The sequence below is a fragment of the Salvelinus sp. IW2-2015 genome, linkage group LG3, assembly GCF_002910315.2.
Source record: "Salvelinus sp. IW2-2015 linkage group LG3, ASM291031v2, whole genome shotgun sequence".
In the NCBI taxonomy this organism is placed as follows: Eukaryota; Metazoa; Chordata; class Actinopteri; order Salmoniformes; family Salmonidae; genus Salvelinus; species Salvelinus sp. IW2-2015.
The window spans coordinates 28,312,246-28,336,503 of NC_036840.1; the positions used below are offsets into that span (position 1 = coordinate 28,312,246).

The following is a 24,258-nucleotide window of genomic DNA, read 5'->3' on the forward strand; positions in this document are numbered from 1 at the left end:
ATTAGGATACATGGTATCATGGACTCCATCAAGTACCAGCAGATATTAAATCAAAACCTGACTGCCTCTGTTAGGAAGCTTAAACTGGGCCGTTGTTGGATCTTCCAGCAGGACAATGATCCAAAGCACACCTCAAAATCAATGGTCTCAGATCCCTCTCCATGTGTTCTCCAACCTCATTACGCATTATAGGAGACTCAGCACTGTTATGTTGGCAATGGGAGGTTGCAAAAAGAATTAAATGAAGGGGTGCCAATAATTGTGGCACACATATATTTGAGAATATATTTGTTTTATGATAAGAATAATTTTTTTCTTTCAATTATTTTACTTTTATTGAAGGTTAGATTTTTGTGAATATTTTGATGGAAAGACCAAAAGGATAAACAACAAAAAAACATTTTTTTTACAGCCCGTTTTGCTCATATTTACTAAGGGTGCCAATATTAGTGGAGGACACTGTATGTTTGTTTATGTCTGTGTGTGTGCTCCTTGTTTATTGAAGTAGGACACAGTGACATGGAAAATATGTTTACTAGAAGATATTTCCCCAGTGTTGTTTGATGTAGGAGTGCTGATCCAGGATCAGTTTWGCCTTTWAAATCATAATGAATAAAAGAGGGGACCTAAATCAAAACTCTACTTTGACGTGCTTTGTGAATACGGACCTTCTCCTTTCTATGGAAGCTAAATCTACAATAATGAGCATTCCAACTGTCTTATTATAACCAACTTAATGTGTAATGTTTTGTATTACTGTGCAGGCTGCTGTGAAKTACACATTTKAATTATTAAGTATCATTCAGTTTGAAGATGGCAGCAGTAGGACAGTGCACATTTTATTCAGCTTGRATTGAAAATCMAATCAAATAAAATGTATTTGTRACATGCGCCGAATACAACAGGTGTAGACCTTAACMGGAAATGCTTACTTACAGTACAATCCCTTAACCAACAATGCAGTTCAAGAAATAGAGTTACGAAAATATTTACTAAATACACTAAAGTAAAAAAATTATATAAAAAATAACAGTAACGAGGCTATATACAGGGGGTGCCGGTACCGTCAATGTGCGGGGGTACAGGTTAGTCAAAGTAATTTGTACATGTAGGTAGGGGTAAAGTGACTATGCATAGATAATAAACAGAAAGTAGCAGCAGTGTAAAAACAAAGGGGGGGTTGTCAATGTAAATAGTCCAGGTGGCCATTTAATTCATTGTTCAGCAGTCTTATGGCTTGGGAGTAGAAGCTTTTAAGAGAGAACAGTCTATGACTTGGGTGACTGACTATGTTGTTGAACACTGCACTGTAGTCAACGAACAGCATTCTCACGTAGGTGTTCCTTTTGTCCAGGTGGGAAAGGGCAGTGTGGGGTGCAATAGAGATTGCGTTATCTGTGGATCTGTCYGGCGGTATGCAAATTGGAGTGGGTCTAGGGTTTCCGGGATGATGMRGTTGATGTGAGCCATGACCAGCCTTTCAAAGCACTTRATGGCTARCGACYTGAGTGCTACGGGTCGGTAGTCATTTAGGCAGGTTACCTTCGCTTTCTTGGGCACAGGGATTATGGTGTCATTAGCAAAGCGACCATAAAAGGCATTTAGCTCGTCTGGCAGGCTCGCGTCACTGGGCAGCTCACGGCTGGATTACCCTTTGTAGTCCGTAATAGTTTGCAAGCCCTGCCACATCRGACGAGCGTCAGAGCCGGTGTAGTTGGATTCAATCTTAGTCCTGTATTGATGCTTTGCCTGTTTGATGGTTCGTCTGAGGGCATAGCAAGATTTCTTATAAGCGTCTGGATTAGTGTCCCYCTCCTTGAAAGKCGCAGGTTTAGCCTTTAGCTCGGTGCGGATGTTGCCTGTAATCGATGGCTTCTGCTTGGGATTTGTACGTACGTTCACTGTGGGGACGTCGTCAAWGCACTTATTGATTAAGCCGGTGACTGAGGTGGTATAATCCTCAATGCCGTTGGACGAATTCTGTAACATTTTCCAGTCTGTGCTAGCAAAACAGTCCTGTAGCATAGCATCCATYTCATCTGACCACTTCTGTATTAAGCGAGTTGCTGGTACTTCTTGCTTTAGTTTTTGCTTGTAATCAGGAATGAGGAGGATAGAATTGTGGTCAGATTTTACAAATGGAGGATTAGGGAGAGCTTTATATGCATCTCTTTGTGTGGAGTAAAGGTGGTCTAGAGTTTGTTTTTTTCATCTGGTTTTACATGCTGGTAGAAATTAAATCAAACWGATTTAAGTTTGCCTGCATTAAAGTTCCTGGCCACTAGGAGCGCCGCTTCTGGATGAGCATTTTCTTGTTTGCGTATGGCTTTATAAAGCTTGTTGTGTGCCGTCTTACTGCCAGCATCGGTTTGTGGTGGTAAATAGACAGCTATGAATTATATAGATGAAAACTCTCTTGATAGATAGTGTGGACTACAGCATATCATGAGGTACACTACCTCAGGCGAGCAATACATCGAGACTTCTTTAATATTAGACATCGCGCACCAGCTGTTATTGACAAAAATACACACACCCCCAKCCCTCGTCTTACCAGATGTAGCTGCTCTGTCCTACCGGTGCATGGGAAACCCAGCCAGCTCTATATTATCCGTGTCGTCGTTTAGCCACGACTCGGTGAAACATAAGAAATCACAATTCTTTATGTCTCGTTGGTAGGATAGTCTTGATCGTAGATCATCCAGTTTATTTATAGAATGGATGGTAGAGGCGGTTTTCCCACCCGCCGACGAATTCTCTCAAGGCACCCCGATCTCCACCCCCTGTATTTCCGTCTTTTCTTCACGCGAATGACAGGGATTTTGGCATGGTCTGTGAAAATGTCAACTTTTGTCAGTTAACTTTATCAGGAATAAAAAACCTAGAATAGTGTGTAAGCAGTAACATTTGGTATGTTAGTAGACATTAGTGTGAGGTACCAGTTCTCTCTGGTTATGTCAACTGAAGGTAAAACTCCTGGCTCTGGTCCAGATTCTAGGGATTGTCTTGAGTCAGTTATCCTCAAGATGCCAAGCTTTGGTTGTTCACCAATACAGAGTAGGTATTTTTCTAGCTAAGCGTTCAATAGACAGAAACAGTGACTATAGGTCTTGGTGGATCATTTACAATAACAAAACCGAAGAAAGGAATTCCGGTAGGTATGGAAGAGTTATTATGTTTAGTAGCTTAACTTGATAACTTCTCAGCCAGTTAACTTTGATAAACAGCCACATATACACTGAGTGAACAATACATTAAGAACAGCCTCAATRCATTGGGACATGGACTCTACAAGGTGTCTAAAGCGTTCCACAAGGATGCTGGCTCATGTTGACTACAATGCTTCCCACAATTTTGTCAAGTTGGCTGGATGTCCTTTGGGTGGTGGACCATTCTTGATACACACAGGAAACTGTTGAGCGTGAAAAACCCAGCAGTATTGCAGTTCTTGACACAAACCGGTGTACCTGGCACCCACTACCATACCCCATTCAAAGCCATATTTTGATCCTCCTTTCTGGAACAGCCCCCAGGTATTTCAACCAAACCCACAGAATTTCCAAATCAGTTTTTCTCAAAATCAGTTAAGCTACTTCATTAATATGTCTGTCTAAAATGCTTCATTGGTTGAGCAGGTCCTGTTCCCATATTCAGTATTACACAGTATTTATGAGCATTAAATATATACAAGAGCAGTTTTGGGTAAAATCGCTTAGTTAAATGCTGAACGGAAATCATGGGTGAAGGAAGAATTCCAGCCGAACTCTATTATTTGATGAGTTTAATTAAATCCCAGAGTTTCTCTCAAGGCGCTTCTAGGGGGTTTCTGTATTTAAGGCAGATTAATTTTTCATTACGCATAACTGGAGTCTGACTTCTAATTAGTGAGTGCATGGCGGCTGAGGGCTGTCTGTCTGTCTGCCTTTGAAAATGCAGATGTCTGATCTTTCACTTACCTAGTTCTCTCTACACAACACCTCTCCCCTATTTGACCTAGATAGTTTTTGTATATTTATTGATATGTACGCTACGTGGGCCTTTTTTAAATTGATGTAGTTCTGTCCTTGAGCTGTTCTTGTCTATTAATGTTCTGTATTAGGTCTTGGTTAATGTTTTGTGTGGACCCCYGGAAGGGTAGCTGTTGCTCTTCCTGTTTTTGATGTAAAGAGTGTAGCTAGACTCCGTTAAACCATACTAATGCTAAAGCAGTGTTTTTGATTGCTACTGTTTAGATACTGTGGTATGGATTTGAGATGTGCCCTATAGGTGAACGTGTTATAAAATGGAATCATAACTGTTCATAGTTTGTCTTCACAAACATTTTCAGCTAGGTTGTACATGGTCCCTACAATGTAAAATGCACATACATGGCCTCGATGACACACATTTCTTTCTAAACCTTGATTTATTCAGGGTAGCCCTGACTAGGGTCTCATTCCCACTACAATAAATCGAAACAACTGCAATCCTCAAATAATTCATTCCAAACCATTGTCCTAAACTGCCCTAACGGCACCAAGGAATCAAAATGCAAGGAATTGTGCAGGTTATTCCAACAATGGGGGTCAGAAAAAAGAGGATTCACCTAAACTGGTAGAGACCAGAGGGACCTCAAGAGTTAACCAACCCTGCGAGCAGGTTTGATAACTCATTCTTTTATACTTTAGCAACACAGTTAAGTAAATTGGAAGTTTTTGTAGTAGAGCTTTTAAAAAAAAAAAAAAAAAAAAGGGAGTAATGAAGTGATCTACGGGACTTCAATGAGGATCAGCCAACCATTTATTACAGGATGCAGGGATTAGTGTTTAAACTGTCATCTGTGTTAAAGTGAAGAGCTCTATGGTAAACGACATCCAAAGGTTTAAGACTAGTGGCTGCTGCAATCTGGTAATCTGGTAAAGTGGTATTATGTTTTTAGTCATTTTTGCTAATTAATTTAATTAATTTAACCCCTTTGTTATGGCAAGTTTAAAACATTCAGGAGTAAACATTTGCTTAACAAGTCACTCACTCTGTGTGCAATAATAGTGTATTTTTGAATGACTACCTCATCTCTGTACCTCACACATACAATTATCTGTAAYGTCCCTCAGTCAAGCAATGAATTTCAAACACAGATTCAACAATAAAGACCAGGGAGGTTTTACAATGCCTCGCAAAGAGGGGCACCTATTGGTAGATGGGTAAAAAAAAAAGCAGACAGTGAATATGGTAAAGTTATTGATTACACTTTCGATGGTGTATCAATACACCCAGTCACTACAAAGAAACAAGCGTCCTTAACTRAGTTGCCGGAGAGGAAGGAAACCGCCATGAGGCCAATGGTGKCTTTWAAACAGTTGCAGAGTTTAATGGCTGCAATAGGAGAAAACTGAGGATGGATAAACAACATTGTAGTTACTCCACAATACCAACCTAAATGACGAAGCAAGCCTGTAAAGAATTAAAATTATTCCAAAATGTGCATCATGTTTGAAATAAGGCACTGAAGTTAAACTGCAAAAAACTTGGCAAAGAAATGTACTTTATGTTCTGAATACAAAGTGTTATGTTTGGGGAAAATCTAACACAACACATCACTGAGTACCACTCTTCATATTTTCAAGCTTGGTAGTGGCTGCATCATGTTATGGGTACGCTTGTCTTCGGCAAGGACTAGGACTAGGAGTTTTTTAGGAAAAAAATAAACAGAATAGAGCTAAGCACAGGAAAAATCTTTGAGAAAAACCTTTCCAACAGACACTGGGACACACATTCACCTTTCAGCGAGACAATAACCTAAAACACAAGGCCAAATATACACTGGAGTTGCTTACCAAGACGACATTGAATGTTCCTGAGTGGCCTAGTTACAGTTTAGTCTTAAATCTGCTTGAAAAGCTATGGCTTTTAGCAATGATCAACAACCAACTTGACAGAGCTTGAGTAATTTTTTTAATAATAATGTGCATATATTGTACAATCCAGGTGTGAAAAGCTCTTAGAGACCTACCCAGAAAGACTCACAGCTTTAATTGCTGCCAAAGGTGATTCTAACATGTATTGACTCAGGAATGTGAATACTTACAGTATGTATATTAGATATTTCTGTATGTCTTTTTAAATAGATTTGCGAACATGTGTTCACTTTGTCATTATGGGGTAACTTGTGTAGAATTTTGAATTCAGGCTGTAACACAACAAAGTGTGTAATAAGTCAAGGGGTATGAATACTTTCTGAACTCACTGTATATTTAGTCTTTCCCGCATTAAGTACAGGTTTTGAACCAACTAGGGCTTTCTGTAAGGCAACACAGTCCCATTGCAGCTCTAACATAGCCTGGTCAACAGTTGGGGCAATATCATACATAGTGTCATCTGCATACAGATTAATATTACAAGTTTTAACAGATATACCAATATTATTTATATAAATAGTAAAGAGAACATGTCCCAGTACCAATTCCGACGGTACAGCTTTTGCAATATCCAGGAAACTAGACTTGACACCATCAGAAATCACACATTGAGTCCRGTCTGACAGATAATTCTGTCTGTAGTTTACCTAATGCACATATTWTTGGCACAGCATAGTGTGATTAATAGTGGGAACAAGGACAATTATTACTGTTGGCAAAGATACAACTAATTCCTCAATTATCAACCAGACAATTAGTGAATATGTAGGTCATTATTAAACAGTTGCCCTCTTATAAATCTGATGTTTACTCAAAAAAAGGTCAGCAAGGTGAATATGAGGAAACTTGTTCATTCAGTTTCAGCATCATGTGAAATGGGGGATGAACGTCAATGAAACAAAAGTCCTTGCTATCTTTGAAAAAATGCTAAAGCGAATACTTTTACCTTGTTGGTTCAAATTGGTAAGGGCTTATGTTTACATCATTCAATTACAATACATCCACATGATGGTGCTGTTCCTTATTGAATAACAATCTAAGATCAAACTTGTGATGTCACCTCAGTTACACTGTGGATACAGATTGTAAGCTTTCATGATTGCTTCATTGAATGAGAACCATAGAGCCACATATAGAGGCTATGAACTGTAGACTGAAAAAKTATTAATATATTTTGTATAAACAACAATTAACAAATATAACAATATACAAAAAGTATTGTTTATTGATTATTTGTTTGCCTGCATGACAATGTATATATATAGTATCAATCAAAAGTTTGGACACACCTACTCATGCCAGGGTTTTCTTTATTTGTACTATTTTCTACATTGCAGAATGATAGTGAAGACATCAAAACTATGAAATAACACATTTGGAATCATGTAGTAAGCAAAGAAGTTTTAAAAATCMAAATATATTTTATGATGACAGCTTTGCACACGCTTGGCATTCTCTCAACCAGCTTCATGAGGTAGTCACCTGGAATGCATTTCAATTAACAGGTGTGCCTTGTTAAATACATTTGTGGAATTTCTTTCCTTCTTAATGCGTTTGAGCCAATCAGTTGTGTTGTGAGAAGGTAGGAGTGGTATACAGAAAATAGACCTATTTGGTAAAAGACCAAGTCCATATTATGGCAAGAACAGCTCAAATAAGCAAAGAGAAACGACAGTCCTTCATTACTTTAAGACATGAAGGTCAGTCAATCCGGAAAATTTCAAGAACTTTGAAAGTTTCTTCAAGTGCAGTTGCAAAAAAACATCAAGCGCTGTGACGAAACTGGCTCTCATGAGGACCACCACAAGAAAGGAATCCCCAGAGTTACCTCTGCTGCAGAGGATAATCCATTAGAGTTAACTGCACCTCAGATTGCAGCCCAAATAAATGCTTCACAGAATTCAAGTAACAGACACATCTCAAAATCAACTGTTCAGAGGACACTGSGTAAATCAGGCCGTAATGGTAAATTGCTCCAAAGAATCCAATACTAAATGCCACCAATAAGAAGAAGGGCCAAGAAACACGAGCAATGGACATTAGACCGGTGGAAATCTGTCCTTTGGTCTGATGAGTCCAAATTTGAGATTTTTGGTTGAAACCGCTGTGTCTTTGTGAGATGCCGAGTAGGTGAACGGATGATCTCTGCATGTGTGGTTCCCACTGTGAAGCATGGAGGAGGAGATGTGATGGTGTGGGGGTGCTTTGCTGGTGACACTGTCTGTGATTTATTTAGAATTCAAGGCACACCTAAGCAGCATGGCTACCACAGCATTCTACAGCGATACGCCATCCCATCTGTTTTGCGCTTAGTGGGAATATCATTTGGTTTTCAACATAGGAATAACCCAACACACCTCCAGGCTGTGTAAGGGCTATTTGACCAAGAAGGATAGTGATGGAGTGCTGCATCAGATGAGCTGGCCGCCACAATCACCCAACCTCAACCCAGTTGAGATTGTTTGGATGAGTTGGACGGCAGAGTGAAGGAAAAGCAGCCAACAAGTGCTTAGCATACGTGGGACCTCCTTCAAGACTGTTTTAAAAGCATTCCAGGTGAAGCTGGATGAGAGAATGCCAAGAGTGTGCAAAGCTGTCATCAAGGCAAAGAGTGGCTACTTTGAAGAATCTAAAATCTAAAATATATTTGATTTGTTTTACACTTTTTTGGTTACTCCATGATTCCATATGTGTTATTTCATAGTTTTGATCTATTTACTATTATTCTACAATGTAGAAAATAGTAAAAATAAAGAGAATGAGTAGGTGTGTCCAAACCTTTGACTGGTACTGTACTGTATATACGCTGAGTATCCAAAACATTAAGAGCACTTGCTCTTTCCATGACATAGACTGACKAGGTGAATCCAGGTGAAAGCTATTATCCCTTATTGATGTCACTTGTTAAATCCACTTCAATCAGTGTAGATGAAGGGAAGGAGACAGGTAAATAAGGATTTTAGGTCTTTGGACAATAGAGACATAGATTGCGTATGTGTGCCATTCATTGTTAAGAATGTGTTACTTATGTTTACTATACTCAGTGTATATCTAATTTATCATTTGTATACCTAATGCATTCTCATTGTCAAAGTGAGCTTTCATATTCTGAAGACAATATTGATAAATAGACAAATAGCATTTTAAAATAGTTACATTTAATTGTTTAGGGAATTATCTGGTTATTTAATCTTGGACAGATGATGCTTTGTAATACAGATGTACCACATTTGAGTTATTTCAAGCACACTTAGGGTTATCTAGAAACATACATTTATCATTTGAAGGAGACAATTGTATGATTATATGTTGCAAGAAACAAAAAAATATTTATAAGAATGTGATATTCTATGTAGTTCAATACATATCCAGCAGATGGCAGTCTAGCAATGTAAAATATCTCTCTCTCTCCCCCTGAAAGACTACTCTCCCTTTAAGCACTTTTGAAATATAAATGTTCTACCCCTCCGCTTCAAGATGGAGCCAGGTCTTTCACTTTAGATGACGTCTCCCGTCGTGTGCGGGAATGAAAAGTGATGGCGAGAACTTTTATTTACTATGGTAATGAAGTACAAAGCCTGTGTGTGCATGCAAAGGAGCTCATGCAAGATTAATGTTCTCCCGAAGGAAGTCCCCCCCCACCGCAACCTCCCTCTTCCTCACATTTGTTTAGTTTTTTGTTGTTTTATTTTTTCACCTCCTCTTCCACCTCCTCCCTCTCTCGCTCCTCTCGTGCTCCTCTCGTCTCAAGTCCGATGGCGTCACCCACGCCATCTGTCTGTTCACCAGTCCGTGTCGTTGACAGAGTACCGCGGTAGGAGAGCGGGAGTCTGTGGACTAGCACGTCTTGAATTCCGCACTTCCTCTCATCCTTTCACACCACCACCACCACCAGTTTTGTCTATCAAAAGACTCGCCACCTCCATTCTTCCTTCTGTCCATCAAAAACATGCATKATTTCAGCCCACATCACGGTTTGTTCATCTGATGCAATGGAGAGACTGTTCTTCTCATTCTGAAATAACTCCTCGTATTTCTCTGCCCCAAAATAGAAACATAGAGTTCTGTAGAAGGTAGATTATATAAAAGAGGATTTGATGAATTAGCCATTTGTCATTCTTTTAATTTCATTGATGTTAATGTTTTGAGGATGAAGTACCACTTAAGACAAGGTTATAAAAATACTGAATAACTTATAACTTAATGCATTTTATTATGTGGACTGTAGGCATCTATTTGTCTCTGCTGCCAAACCCACTTGGTTGGTTGATTTCATGTTCCTGCATTTATTCTTCATCCATGGAGCCTCCAACTCAACAGTATGAGAATGTATGCCTGAGCTTATCACAGACGCCTTCCACATGAGGATGCCAGAAGAGGCGGCACACACACACACACACACACACACACACAACACACACACACACACACACACACACACACACACACACACACACACACCACACACACACCACACACACACACACACTATGACCACATGGCAGCTCTTTTCAGGGCGTGCATTTCAGAAATGGGACATACCTTGAGGATACATTTTTATTTTGTGTGTGTGGTGCATGCAAGTGCATACATGCCCGTGCACATATGGATCTGTGTGTTTAACACTTTACCCTCCTGGGAATTGGCCTATATGGATAGGGCTAAATTMAAATGTTTCTTATAGAAGAAATATGAAATGCATATGCATAACAATGGTAGCAATTGAAAGGGAACAGTTTGGATATTATGGGGAAATTATTAGACCAAAGGTGAGGGCACAACCGTTCACCTGACACAAGACTGAATCCAAACATTACACTGTTGATTTTATGTGCATTTTACATTTACTTTTCATCGCATTTGTTGATGACAAAATCTGAGTATACTCTGGATACATTCAATAACATTATYTGAATATCCCTGGAAATATGGGGTAGGTGCAACATTACAAGGGTTTGAAATGACAAGGATTTGAGTGAGCGTACTAACTACTGTCTCCAAGTGACCACACACCTCTTCAGTTAATGCACTTAAGTTAATTAAATGCAGTTTTATGACACAAGAATATTCTTCAACTCTAAAGGTCCTTGTTTAGCTCTACTAGCTGTGCCGTTTAGGAACTAGAGGAAGCACACTTGTAGTTATTTTGTTTAGAACAAAACCCTGCATCCCCACCATCACACAATTATTGTTGTTGTTTATGCAATCCAAAAATGMTCCATTAAAAATCMCAATCTTGGTCAGGTGGACATCATTTGAAAGACTGTTCTATTATCAACATGACTAGCTAAGTTATAAAATATGATAGTACAGCATTAGGCTTTCACAATACAATTCAGGGAAACGGATCGTCATTTTTGTGCTCATAGAGAAAAGTCATGAGTGCATTCAGGTGCGTGTGTCACAACAAATTTTCTTCACAATAGACAAACACAGGCTCATTTTGTTCAAATCAACCCAGGGTTTGACGCCATGTCATCTTGTGACTGTACATCAAACATAGTGATCATAAACATTGACACTGTATATTACATGCGTTTTATGATATGGAAATGTGAAATGCATATTGGGTGTTTGGCTTGCTTGCTTGTATGACATCAAAGCGATATTTATTATAATCCTCAACGTCTCCATCTTTCAAAAGACATAGTCCTCTTAATTTACAGCATTTCCCTCAGYCAACAAAAAATMTGCAAAAGTTMGCAAATTAGCAGGAGGGATGGGGGKAACTTCTTGTTGTGCACAGAGCTCAAGTTCAAAACGTCTGTCAGTCAAAACCCTGTGAAGCGCAGAGCCAGAGCTTTGACGTCATGTATAGCATGTTACAGTACATCCACTGCGTTCAAATTAAGGCATTTATCAGTGCCCAAATCTGTCATTTTCAACCTGTCTACAGGTATGAGTTTAAAGGGCTAAGTGTGTGTGTGCATTCTCTTTAATTGAGTCAGTGATTGTGTGCGTCTTGAGGGTGAACAGGCAGATTCTATAGAAGACACCCAAGCCATCATTTGACAGGTGTCCGTTCTCTTGACTGTCAACGCCTATCTTCTCTTCTCCGACATCTCCAGCTTCTCCTACATCTTAGGTGGTGTCGTATCCTTGTCTTCTTTCATTCTCCTCCGCTGATCTAAAGACAAAGCTGGCTTAAAGCAATATGTTCAAAGCCTTATGTAGGGTCCCTTAGAAGGACATGCATGGAGGGGAAGCCTCTTTTGACTATTGCATTCATCTGATCTGATTGATTTGGATCATTCATTCATTCATTCATTCATGACTAAACAATGTTGCCATTATTCGTTAATTAATTAATTTAATGAAGCTGTCAGTTGTCCATGGATGGCATTTTCCATGTACTATCATGTCTTTGTTTGTATTGCCAGACTTGCCTGCAACACATAATTCAACACGTTCAAGTTTCAAGTTCTATTAGTCATATGTACGGGATACACATGGTATACACTGTCCAACGAAATCACAATCCAATCCCAAACTATCCCTGGTGAAAGCTGAGTAGAATAAAGTCATTTTCTTTTCTTTTCTCACATTGGAATGTTATTTTTCATAAAAAAGGAAAAGTAATAAAACAAATGTTTGACAAGATGAGGCTTCGCTAACAAACCCCATCTTTCTAGAGAAATATTCTAAACATAAATACATTTTCTTCAGTCTTCCCCCGTATATGCCGAGTGCTTTTAATATGCTGGCCATATTCAAACAGTGATAACCGAAGGGAAGCTACAGTATCTACAAGGGGTTTGGAAGCCACTTATAAATGCTATTGTGTGTGTGTTATATTATATTTCTGTGGCCTATCATTTAAGAGGCCCAGAACAGTGGGTAAATACAGGCTAATAGGATATATTGTATTAAATATTGTATGGATAAGGGGGGTGAAGAAAGGGTCATGGGTTTACCCAAAGGCTTTTCAACCATGATCAAAGTCCTTTTGAATATTGCATTCAAAAGAATGTGTCATAAATGCATGCTGTCAAAAAATGCAATGTTAAAAATGCAAACATAGCCTTGTTTAAACAGCACAAATGACTATCTTTGTAGCCACAGTTGCAACAATTTTCTATGAGTTTAGGAATACAATTTACATAATAATGGCCCATTTCTAGGATAATATTCAAAATTGATGACCTTAGTATATTTGTATCATAAAAATATAATGTTATGCAAATTATACACCAGGAACTGGATCCCACACTCCCAGGTCAACAAAGTCAAGGTTTCACAAGGTAGACCTACTGTGAACATACTTACTGTACCTCATATGTCCTCATAATGCTGTTTGGAATCTCATCTTCACTACCGGTATTCATCATAATGATGGAGTAGAGACAAATAGTTTGGGTGATAGGAGACGGCCCTCAACATTTCACAAGGTAGACCTACAGTATACCGTTTTTGGAGAATGCTTATGTCATACGTCCTCGTAATGCTGTTTGGAATCTCAGGTTCACTACCAGTAGTCCTCATAGTGATAGAGTATGAAGACAAATGGGTTGGGAGATGGGAGATAGCCCTGAGTTTACCCCTGGCGCCGTGCAGCTACCATGTCCACATTTGTAAATCAGGTCCATTGAGGAAGTATAATGCTGATGATTATGACAGCCCAATCGCTGGGGAGTAGGGGGAGATTTGAGTTATGGGTTTGGGGAGGATGCCCAGAAACTAGACAGGATTCGGAATGGAGAAATACTGCCACCGAAAGAACACAAGTCCCCCAGATGGATACTAATGCTGCGGCTGGCACCGGTGCCTCTGGACTAAACATGGACCATTAGCTCCACAAAATCAATGGAATATTCACATCTGATATTTTGGTGTCTACTTTCCATCATCATGGTATGTTTTTTTGGAGTAATACTTAAAGGTAAGGTAGCATAAACGTAACCACATGTAACATATGGATTTGCATTAGTATACGGATCAAAATTCCCAATGCAAAGTTACACCTTTTCAAATCATTCTATTTTTCAAGTTATTTCAAGGTATTATCCGAGAGCTGCCCAGTGCCACGAGCCTACCAGACAAGCTAAATATGCTCGCTTCGAGGCAAGTAACACTGAAACATGCATGAGAGCATCAGCTGTTCCGGATGACTGTGTGATCACACTCTCCACAGCCGATGTGAGTAAGACCTTTAAACAGGTCAACATTCACAAGGCCGCAGGMCCAGACGGATTACCAGGATGTGTATTCCGAGCATGCTCTGACCACGTGGCTAGTGTTTTCACTGACATTTTCAATCTCTCCCTGTAATACCAACATGTTTCAAGCAGACCACCATAGTCTCTGTGCCCAAGAACACTAAGGTAACCTGCCTAAATGACTACCGACCCGTAGCACCCGTAGCACATTTCATGACCCGTAGCCATGAAATGCTTTGAYAGGCTGGTCACGGCTCACATCAACACCATTATCCCAGAAATCCTAAACCCACTCCAATTTGAATACCGTCCCAACAGATCCACAGATGACGCAATCTCTATTGCACTCCACACTGCCCTTTCACACCTGGACAAAAGGAACACCTATGTGAGAATGCTGTTCATCGACTACAGCTCAGCGTTCAACGCCATAGTGCCCTKAAAGCTTATCACTAAGCTATGGACCCTGGAACTAAACACCTCCCTCTGCAACTGGATCRTGGACTTCCTGAAGAGCCGCCCCCAGGTGGTACGGGAAGGTAACACATCCGCCAAGCAGATCCTCAACACGGGCCCTTTAGGGGTGCGTYCTCAGTCCCCTCCTATACTCCCTGTTCACTCATGACTGCATGGACAGGCACGACTCCAACACCATCATTAAGTTTGCTGATGACACAACAGTGGTAGGCCTGATCACAGACAACGATGAGACAGCCTATAGGGAGGAGGTCAGAGACCTGACCGTGTGATGCAAGGACAACAACCTCTCCCTCAATGCGATCAAGACAAGGAGATGATTGTGGACTGCAGGAAAAGGAGGACCGAGCACACCCCCATTCTCATCGACAGGGCTATAGTGGAGCAGGTTGAGAGCTTCAAGTGACTTGGCGTCCACATCACRAACAAACTAACATGGTCCAAGCACACCAAGACAGTCGTGAAGAGGGCACGACAAAACCTATTCCCCCTCAGGAAACTGAAAACATTTGACATGGGTCCTCAGATCCTCAAAAGGTTTTACAGCTGCACCATCGAGAGGTCCTGACGGGTTGCATCACTGCCTGGTATGGCAACTGCTCGGCCTCCGACTGCAAGGCACTACAGAGGGTAGTGCGTGCGGCCCAGTACATCACCAGGGCCAAGCTTCCTACCATCCAGGACCTCTATACCAGGCGGTGTCAGAGAAAGGCCCTAAAAATMGTCATAGACTGTTCTCTCTGCTATCGCATGGCAAGCAGTACTGGAGCACCAAGTTTAGGTCCATGAGGCTTCTAAACAGCTTCTACCTCCATGCTATAAAACTCCTGAACAGCTAATCAAATTTCTACCCAGACTATTTGCATAAGGACTTATAAGTAAGCATTTCACTGTAAGGTCTATGTATTCGGCGCATGTGACAAATAAAATCAGAATTCCGAAAAATGGCAAAGTCACAAATGAGTCGTAACCCCGTCCTTGTGGTTATTACRGCACTATTACTGCACTACGCCAGTGGAAGTGCAGTTCGAGTGAGATTATTTTGTGTGTGAGTGAGTGTGTGTGCACTTGTGTGTGTGTGTCCGAGGGAGCATGCATGTGCGTGTATACTTGTTTGCAAACCTGCTRGGCAGATCATCCATGTCACCTGCAGAGTGCCACTGACCCCAGATCAGTGGTGGAGTTTCTCAAGTACCTTCAGAGATTAAACCAGAACCTCACCTTGTCTCTGCCTGTCCACTGCAGGTCCCCTCAGAAACCTTTGAGAAGGGTTTAATTTCACTAGATTAATAGAGAAGGCCTGTGAGTTTCCCTGGACTACCTTAGACTTCGTACATTTGGGATCTTCTCAAAACCCTTATCAGGGGTCTCATTACACCAGGTTATGAAGGAGGGATGAGGCTGGGGGATGTCTTAGATATACTTTGATATGCCACTGACTGACATAGTTCCAGTTATGCACCTGCCCACTTTAATGCTGTTGTGGTGGCCGATGCACAAATTACCAGTCATTTCGGCCTTGTTTTTTGTCCACTCTGCTCTGTCAGTGTATACTACTCAAATTCAAATGTCAATGATTTTCAAAATTAGGTATGCTAAAATGCCACTTTACTTTGTCACTTACATTGTACATAACTATATAAAAACACAAATATAAATGACATGCTAAATGTTTTGATATGTCTTCTCTGCAAACTGAAAAGAAAATACATTTACAGGTTAGACTGTGTGGTGGCTTATTTCTGCTTTACCAAATGAGGAGAGTTACAAACTTCACACACCAGTCAGAGTTATACTTCAACTACATCTTTAATAATAAGAGCTTTGCAATACCATTTTACTTTCAATGATGAACCATTGAAAGTGACAACAGAAAAGTACAAAGATCTTTTATAGCCAAGATACACCCCTCTCAACCTACATGACGAACCACAGATCTTAGGAACAGTTCACAAAGGGACTTTATAATTGAGAAAGGAGTATCCCTTAGCCAGATAACATTCACTATAAATTATCGTTCAGTTTGGTCCCTAAAATGAGGTTCTAATCCCGTTCCTGGTACTTCATAGCACAAAAACACCATCTCATCCAATGGCATAAATCAATTGTCAACTCTAGATACTCCCATCTCAAGTAAACCCCTTCTTGACCCCTCTCCTGGACAAACTCACTGAGGGGAGTGAGCCTCTAGGACATACACTATCCCAGCATAAGTGCAACATCAGAGAGGACATACAATGGTTCCAGACACTGCCCTACACCTCCCCCCAATGCGAAAGGAGGGAGGGACTTGCGCACAGACATTGTGGAGACAAGTAATTGGTTCCCCCTTAATCACGCCATCCCTTCACATGGTTAACAGATACATTCACATATGAAGACAATGTTCCATCCTGTCCTCTTCCCTTTCTGATATTCTGCATAGCACCAGAGACATGTAAAAGACAAGCCTGACCTCTCCCCTCTCTGGGCCCCAAGTGACTGAGCCCCAGCTGAGGGAAGAAATYCAACTGCCAACACTAGAGTCTATTAGAAATACATTCTAATATAAAAAGTGTATCATATTATGCAGATATGACATCTTAATTACTTATGTTACCCAACTAATTCTGATTCATCCACCACAACTGCTATAACGCTTAATGGCAAAATCTCAAAATGGTAATATCATCAACAAGAACTTTAACTAGTAGAGCACAGATCCGGTAGTCAGATTATAGTAGGCCTATGTGTCACATTTGCCTTTAGGGCTGAGGGATGATGCYGTGCCATTGATTGCCAACCATGATAATATAATCAGGCACAAAGCCTGACAAGTGTAGGGCTAGATATTTCAGAGATGCAGACAGCGAAGCGCTGCCACAGGTCATAAACCCTCACATTCCCTTCTTGATCTTTCCCTCTGTTTGGCCTCGTCCTATATTAATGCAAATAACAATGCCTTTTTGGGTGCCATTTTTATGGTTATCGCTCTATCTCACCAATGTGCTGATGTTACAAAGCTAATGGATTCAAAGGTAACCTATGGCTCGGGTCCTGTCCAGCTGCCTTCGCCCCAGTCACTTGTCTATGCACTGAGTTGATAAGTACCGAGTTTCATTTTCCCCATGGCAGAYCACAGTAAAAAACTGGGGAGTAATAATTGCTCTGGGCCGAGACGAGGACAGCTAAATATGCTTGATTGCATCCTAAGCCTCAATGCTGTGTAATGAAATATGGCTGTGCCCCGGACAGGAAACTGTGCCGATATCTTTCTTGTCACTTTTTCTGTTATTATTATTTWATTTTTTTCGTCTTTTTCCTTGCTCGGCCAACCCAACCTCTGTGCCATCTTCTGGCCCAGAATCCATCAAAACGTTGTTCATTTTCATTTATCTTTGTGATAATGTTATAATTATAGGGCCAAATCGGATCCTAATTATTTATTCCTTGCCACATCAAAATGGACGTCCCCTAATATCCCCCAGTTCTACATTTCAATATGTGTGTTCGTTAGTATGGACAGGGCTTATCAGGTGAACAAAGTAGAGGGGAATTATGAAACCAACAGTATTGTTTCAGGCAGGTATTTGAGGGCCGAGACTGAACCACCCTCTTACTTGCGTAACCACTTTTTTCCATCCTCTGTTTAGGGGAGAGTTGGGTAAGTGGAGTAATATTTTACCTTCAGCATCACTCCATCAAAGGAAATATAGTATTCTTTCTCACAAATATATCTACATATATTTCAGGATGATATATATCAAATCAAATTGTATTTGTCAAATGCGCCGAATACAGCAGGTGTAGTAGACCTTAGTGAAATGCTTACTRACAAGCCCTTAACCAACAATGTTTTAAGAAAYATAAGTGTTAAGTATAAAATAGATAAGTAAAATATTGAAAATAAAAGTAACAAATAATTAAACAGCAGCAGTAAAATAACAATAGCAAGCCTATATACAGGGGGTACTAGTACAGAGTCAATGTGCAGGGGCACTGGAAATTATCAGAATGTATGTAAACGTTACAGTTTTGAAAGCATAGCTTGTCCAAAAAAAGTGGTCTCTTGGCACAACTTACCCCGGGTATGGGGCAAGTTAAGCTGCATGACAGGGCTAGTTAAGCCACCAACAAATCTCTGTACTGAATAAAATATTACCACTACCATTTTAAAACCATGTCTATCTTTATTTCCCAAACCCAATTCAATATAATCCCAAACAATTTTTGAATTTTAATAATTTGAAGCATCTTATAACACACGCTTAACACCGGACAAACTTTTTTTTTTTTTTTTTGTACTTTTTTGAAACACTTTTAACATTCACCAGGCCCTGTTGTTACCTCATATCCCAGCAATAATGCCTTGCAAACACTTCAATTTGCTCAACTTTCCATTAGCTCAATCATGGGCTCAAGTTACCCCAAGGCAAACATTTGTACTATATTAGCCCACACAGCTACAAGGATGCACATTCATGCTAGGTTTAGGACCTCATATTGAAGCTAATAGAGACCCCAARTGATGTATAGAACTATTTTACTTTGGTTTAGATACAATAATGATGAATGTTCAAACACCAAAACATTTCTTTCACTTGGTGAAAATCAGTTTTTTGAATCTAACTTGCTTACCACTTTTTCCATGTGGTTTCTTCCTTCACATACTCCTTGAAATGATGACCTCTTCCTAAATATTTGGTAAAATTATTCATTTTGTGTATGGTTTCCTAGCAACAAGGGCAGCTCAACTTACCCCTTTGGCTCAACTTACCCCGCTCTCCCCTACTTGTAAAATGTATTTAAAGTAATTGAAAGCAGTGGTTTATGCAAATGCAGACATCTGAGAAGGTTCAGGCCATGAGAAGTTCAGGTTGATTTCTCAGCTATGACTAACATTCACATCTTAGATATGATTAATCCAATGATCATAATTTCCCCAGGAATTTTAAAAGAACTGCACTCACACATTTCAAATCAGTTGTCTTGCCATGGCAACTSATGTCCGCCACAGTTTCCACAGTTTTCAAGGAGGTCCTTCTCATACAATTAAACCCACCACCATCATGATGTCTTAAGCATGATGACTGAAATTAGGGTGCACCCAATTTGGCAAAACAAAATAATTGTATCATTCATTATGAATCAGTTTGTCGGAACAACCTAAAGCACATTTCTCCGTTGGTTCAATAAGCAGCTAATCATTTACAAGAATATTAGTCCACAGGCTTGTATGGGCACTGCAGCATCTGCTAATGCTTTTGGCAGGAAATAGCCTGAAAAAATCTTCCCAGCACAGTAAATTGTATATTTTCTGAATAACTCGCAATTGTAATTTAAGGAGAATGTAATTACATGTGTTTTCATCATAGGCCCCAAAGCTGATCAATATTTCTGCTAAGTAGTATTACCTGCCAAGCGGGAGTTTGGCACCGAAATGGTGRCAATGATAAGACATTGTTTTGTTGTTACATAATGGTTAATTTTATAAACAAATCAACATTGAAATATGATGCTATGCTTTATTAATAATAGTATTTCTGTGACAAGATGTTATGTTTCCTGAGTCATAGATGTTTAGGGTGCCCGGTAGCCTAGCGMTTAAGAGCGTTTGGCCGGTAAATGAAAGGTTTCTGGTTTGAATCCCTGAGCTGACTAGGTTAAAATGATGTCGATGTACCCTTGAGCAAGGCACTTAACCCTAGTTGCTCTGTATAAGAGTGTCTGCTAAATTACAAAAAATGTAATATTTTCTCTCTCTCTCATGTCGTTCCAGTTCTCTTTCCTGAGACGACAACCACAGGATGAGGCTTGAGAGGAGGTAAGAGTTTGAGATGGATGTGGTGGTGTTGAAATGTGATTGTCAATTTGGAGCCATTCTGTCCATACAGTGAGTCCCAGAGCTGCCTGAGTAGGTTAACAAGCCTGACACTGGTAGCCCACACCATCATTTTGTTAAGGTGTGGACAATAGATTAGCCACAATGGGTATAACAATACAATACATTAATTATGATTTCAGTTAGCCTTTGGATTGGGATTAATTCCATTTGAAAATCAGTCATTTCAGATCATTTACACCTAAATTAAATAGTCTCTCTCTGAATTGAAAACAAACATATAAAATAGTCCTCACTGWAATATTTTCCAATCAATCTCTTACATTGAAACGGAATCAATCCCAAATCAGATGGCTCAGCTCGGATCATTGTTCTGCCATCTCTCCCTTGGTTAGTGAAGAGAAAAGTCTGTATCTGCCAAGCCAAGAGACAGAGAGAGAGAGGGAGACTGACTGACMGGCTCTGATGAGGCCAGACTGGCCGTGCCTTGTGCTGTGTGCCAGGCTTCAGAAGCCTGATTGATAGAGCGTGATGAGACTGTCGCAGAGGAGAGAGACTAGGAGAGATAGACTGGATAGGGATGTGGCTGGTGAGGAGGATGWATTTGSAATATCAGATGAATGAAGTAGTGGAATGAAGTGGCTGGCTGGATTGCGTTGCGGAKTTCTGAAGAATTAGGTGGGCAGCATATTGAGGCTGCACAAGTTTGAGACGAGTTGAATTAACATTTGAATTAACATTTGTTTCCATATTGTTTGGTTCATTCCACAACTCTGATAACGGTCTACGTTGCTATTCAAAACATTKAACCACTGAGACTTTGTCTAACAGATTTACATCTAAAATAGTTGATTGCCTTAACACCTGCTTTGGACATAATTTACAGTCATTTAGCAGACGCTCTTATCCAGAGTGACTTATAGTAGTGAGTGCATACATTCTCATACTGGTCCTTTGTGGGAATTGGACCCACAACCCTGGCGTTGCAAGTGCCTTGCTCTATCAACTGAGCTACATGGGACAGAGGATTGTAAATACATGGTACATTTGCAAGGCAAATAGGATAGCGCTAAATCTCTGTACTGGGAGTTTCCCAGCGTTGATGCACATGTACTGACCTCYCCTTCTGGATGATAGTGGGGTGAACAGGCAGTGGCTTGGGTGGTTGTTGTACTTTTTSGCCTTCCTGTGACATCGGACGCTGTAGGTGTCCTGGAGGGCAGGTAGTTTGCCCCAGATGATGCATTGGGCAGACCGCACCACCCTCTGGAGAGCCGTGCAGTTGCGGGCGGTGCAGTTGCCACTGCGGTCCCGTCGATGTGGATAGGGCGGTGCCCCCTCTGCTGTTTCCTGAAGTCCACGATCAGCTRCTTTGTTTTGTTGACGTTGGGTGAGAGGTTATTTTCCTGGCACCACACACCCAGGGTCCTCACCTCCTCCCTGTAGGCTGTCTCGTCATTGTTGGTAATCAGGCCAAATACTGTTGTGTCGTCTGCAAACTTGATGATTGATTTGGAGGCGTGCGTGGCCATGCACTCATGGGTGAACAGGGAGTACAGGAGGGGGCTGAGCATGCGTCCTTGTGGGGCCCTTGTATTGAGGCTCAGCGAAGTGGAGGTGTTGTTTCCTGCCTTRACCACCTGGGGGCGGCCCGTCAMGTAGTCCAGGACCCAGTTGCACAGGGCAGGGTTCAGACCCAGGGCCTTGAGCTTAATGGTGAGTTTGGAGGGTACTATGGTGTTGAATGCTGAGCTYTAGTCAATGAACWGCATTCTTACATAGGTATTCCTCCTGTCCAGGTGGTATAGGGCAGTGTGTAGTGTGATGGCGATTGCATCGTCAGTGGATATMTTGGGGCAGTAAGAAAATTGTGGGTCTAGGGTGTCAGGTAAGGTAGAGGTGATATGATCTCAAAGTACTTCATGATGACAGAAGTGAGTGTTACGGGGCAATAGTCATTTAGTTCAGTTGGCCTCTCACATATTTGTAGGGAAACCAAGAGAGGGAAAGGGGGATACCTAGTCAGTTGTACAACTTAATGCATTCAACTGAAATGTGTCTTTCGCATTTAACCCAACTCCTCTGAATTAGAGAGGTGCGGAGGGCTGCCTTATTCGACATCCACGTCCTCGTTGCAGGCGGAACAGTGGGTTAATTGCCTTGCTCAGGCATTTTTACCTTATCATCTCGGGGAATCGATCCAGCAACCTTACTGGCCCAACGCTCCTACCCGCCAGGCTAACTGCCGGTAGCTGAGAGGCAGAGGGCGAGCGAGAAAGAGAATGAGAGAGAGTGGCAAAGGAACGTGAGTGTGCACGTGAGTGACTGAGGTAGAGTGAGAAGAAGAGAGCAAACGTGAAAGAGAAAGCYAGAGAGAGGTTGGAGATCCAGTAGCACTAGCGAGTCAAGGTCTTATCTCCCGCCCACCAAGCCCTGGCGCCGGGTTCCACTCCCTCCTGGCGGGGCTCCCCTTTAGCCTCGCTAAGCAAGGCGCCCAGGTGAAATGAGCAATTCCCATTCAGAAGCGGAGGGACCTCGGAGACTTGCCCCGCGAAATGGCTGCTCACTTTGGCAGATCAATGCACTCTCTTCCCTGTGCACTGCCGCAGAGTGATAGCCAGCACAAAAAAAGGAAGGGGGAAAAAACGGGGGAGAGAGTGTGGGAAAGAGCGAGAGAAACGTTATCAGAGAATTTAATGATATTTGCCAAGGTCTCACTGACTGAGCACTGTTGAAGGGAGATGGGGCGCTTTGCATAAACTCAAAGGCTGTGCGATATTGCTGTCCGCTGTGAAAGTGGCGGCGCCAGCCCCGCCGGATATGAGAATATTCCAACAGGCTGCTCTGAAATTTCTTCCAATGTGAATGATATTAATGATAATCACTTTGAATTACAGGGGTGTAACGAATAAAATCCCAGAATGACTCAACATTGCAAAGACTCGTCTGTCTGACCTTTACACTACATAGAATATGTACTTTATAATACCAAACATTGCTGATAGATAGAATCGAGTGACAATGTACTCATAGTACACAGACTAAGTATTATGCCTGGTGTTGTCCTACCTCTGTTAATGGATGTGCTTCCATCAATGCAGCAGTAATTCATACCAAAATAGCAGCTGTTTCTACAAACCACAACTCCTTACTTTAACATGATCAACTGTTTCAGTTTCCTTTAGTGATAGTACTATGTCAGTGGCCATTCTTATGTCAGTGGCCAACTTATTTCAATTCAAAACAATTTTTTATACATTTGACAAGAACAATATTGAAAATCATATACYATGGGGAGATGGTTTTTCCCGCAAACACCAAAAACAGATATGCGTTGTACATAGCATTACTCTCAAACCTCTGTCGTCCTTTTTAAATGAAGCCRTGCCAACAAAGAACAATATGTAACCCTATAAGAACCTTGAAAAACAATTAGAATTAGCACTTATGGCATGCTTCATAAACTGTACCTTAAAAAGCCTAATAGAATAGCTGATGGTTCTTTGCTCCATATTGCTCTTGTTCCCATTAGCCTTACACAAAACCCAAGCCGGCTGCGCGCGTGCGCCATCGTGCATACATTTATTTGGTTCCCCCACATCAAACGCGATCACGACACGCAGGTTAAAATATCACAACAAACTCTGAACCAATTACATTAATTTMGGGACAGGTCGAAAAGCATTAAACATTTATGGCAATTTAGTTAGCTWGCTTGCACTTGCTAGCTAATTTGTCCTGGGTTATAAACATTGAGTTGTTATTTTACCTTAYATGCACAAGTTCCTCTACTCCGACAATTAATCCACACACAAAACGGTCAACCGAATCGTTTCTAGTCATCTCTCCTCTTTCCAGGCTTTTTCTTCTCTGGACTTTATATTGCGATTGGCAACTTTCATAAATT

The 24,258-nt window shown here is 40.9% G+C and overlaps 1 protein-coding gene across 1 annotated transcript in view; it reads left to right on the forward strand.

Moving 5' to 3' along the window:
• LOC111954133 (receptor-type tyrosine-protein phosphatase delta) overlaps window positions 1-24,258 on the forward strand; it is a 612,441-nt gene that overhangs the window by 230,586 nt on the left and 357,597 nt on the right. The window contains exon 7 of the mRNA XM_070435959.1: window positions 20,289-20,333. The gene's annotated coding sequence lies outside the window, so the exon portion shown is untranslated. The remainder of the gene's footprint in view (window positions 1-20,288; window positions 20,334-24,258) is intronic.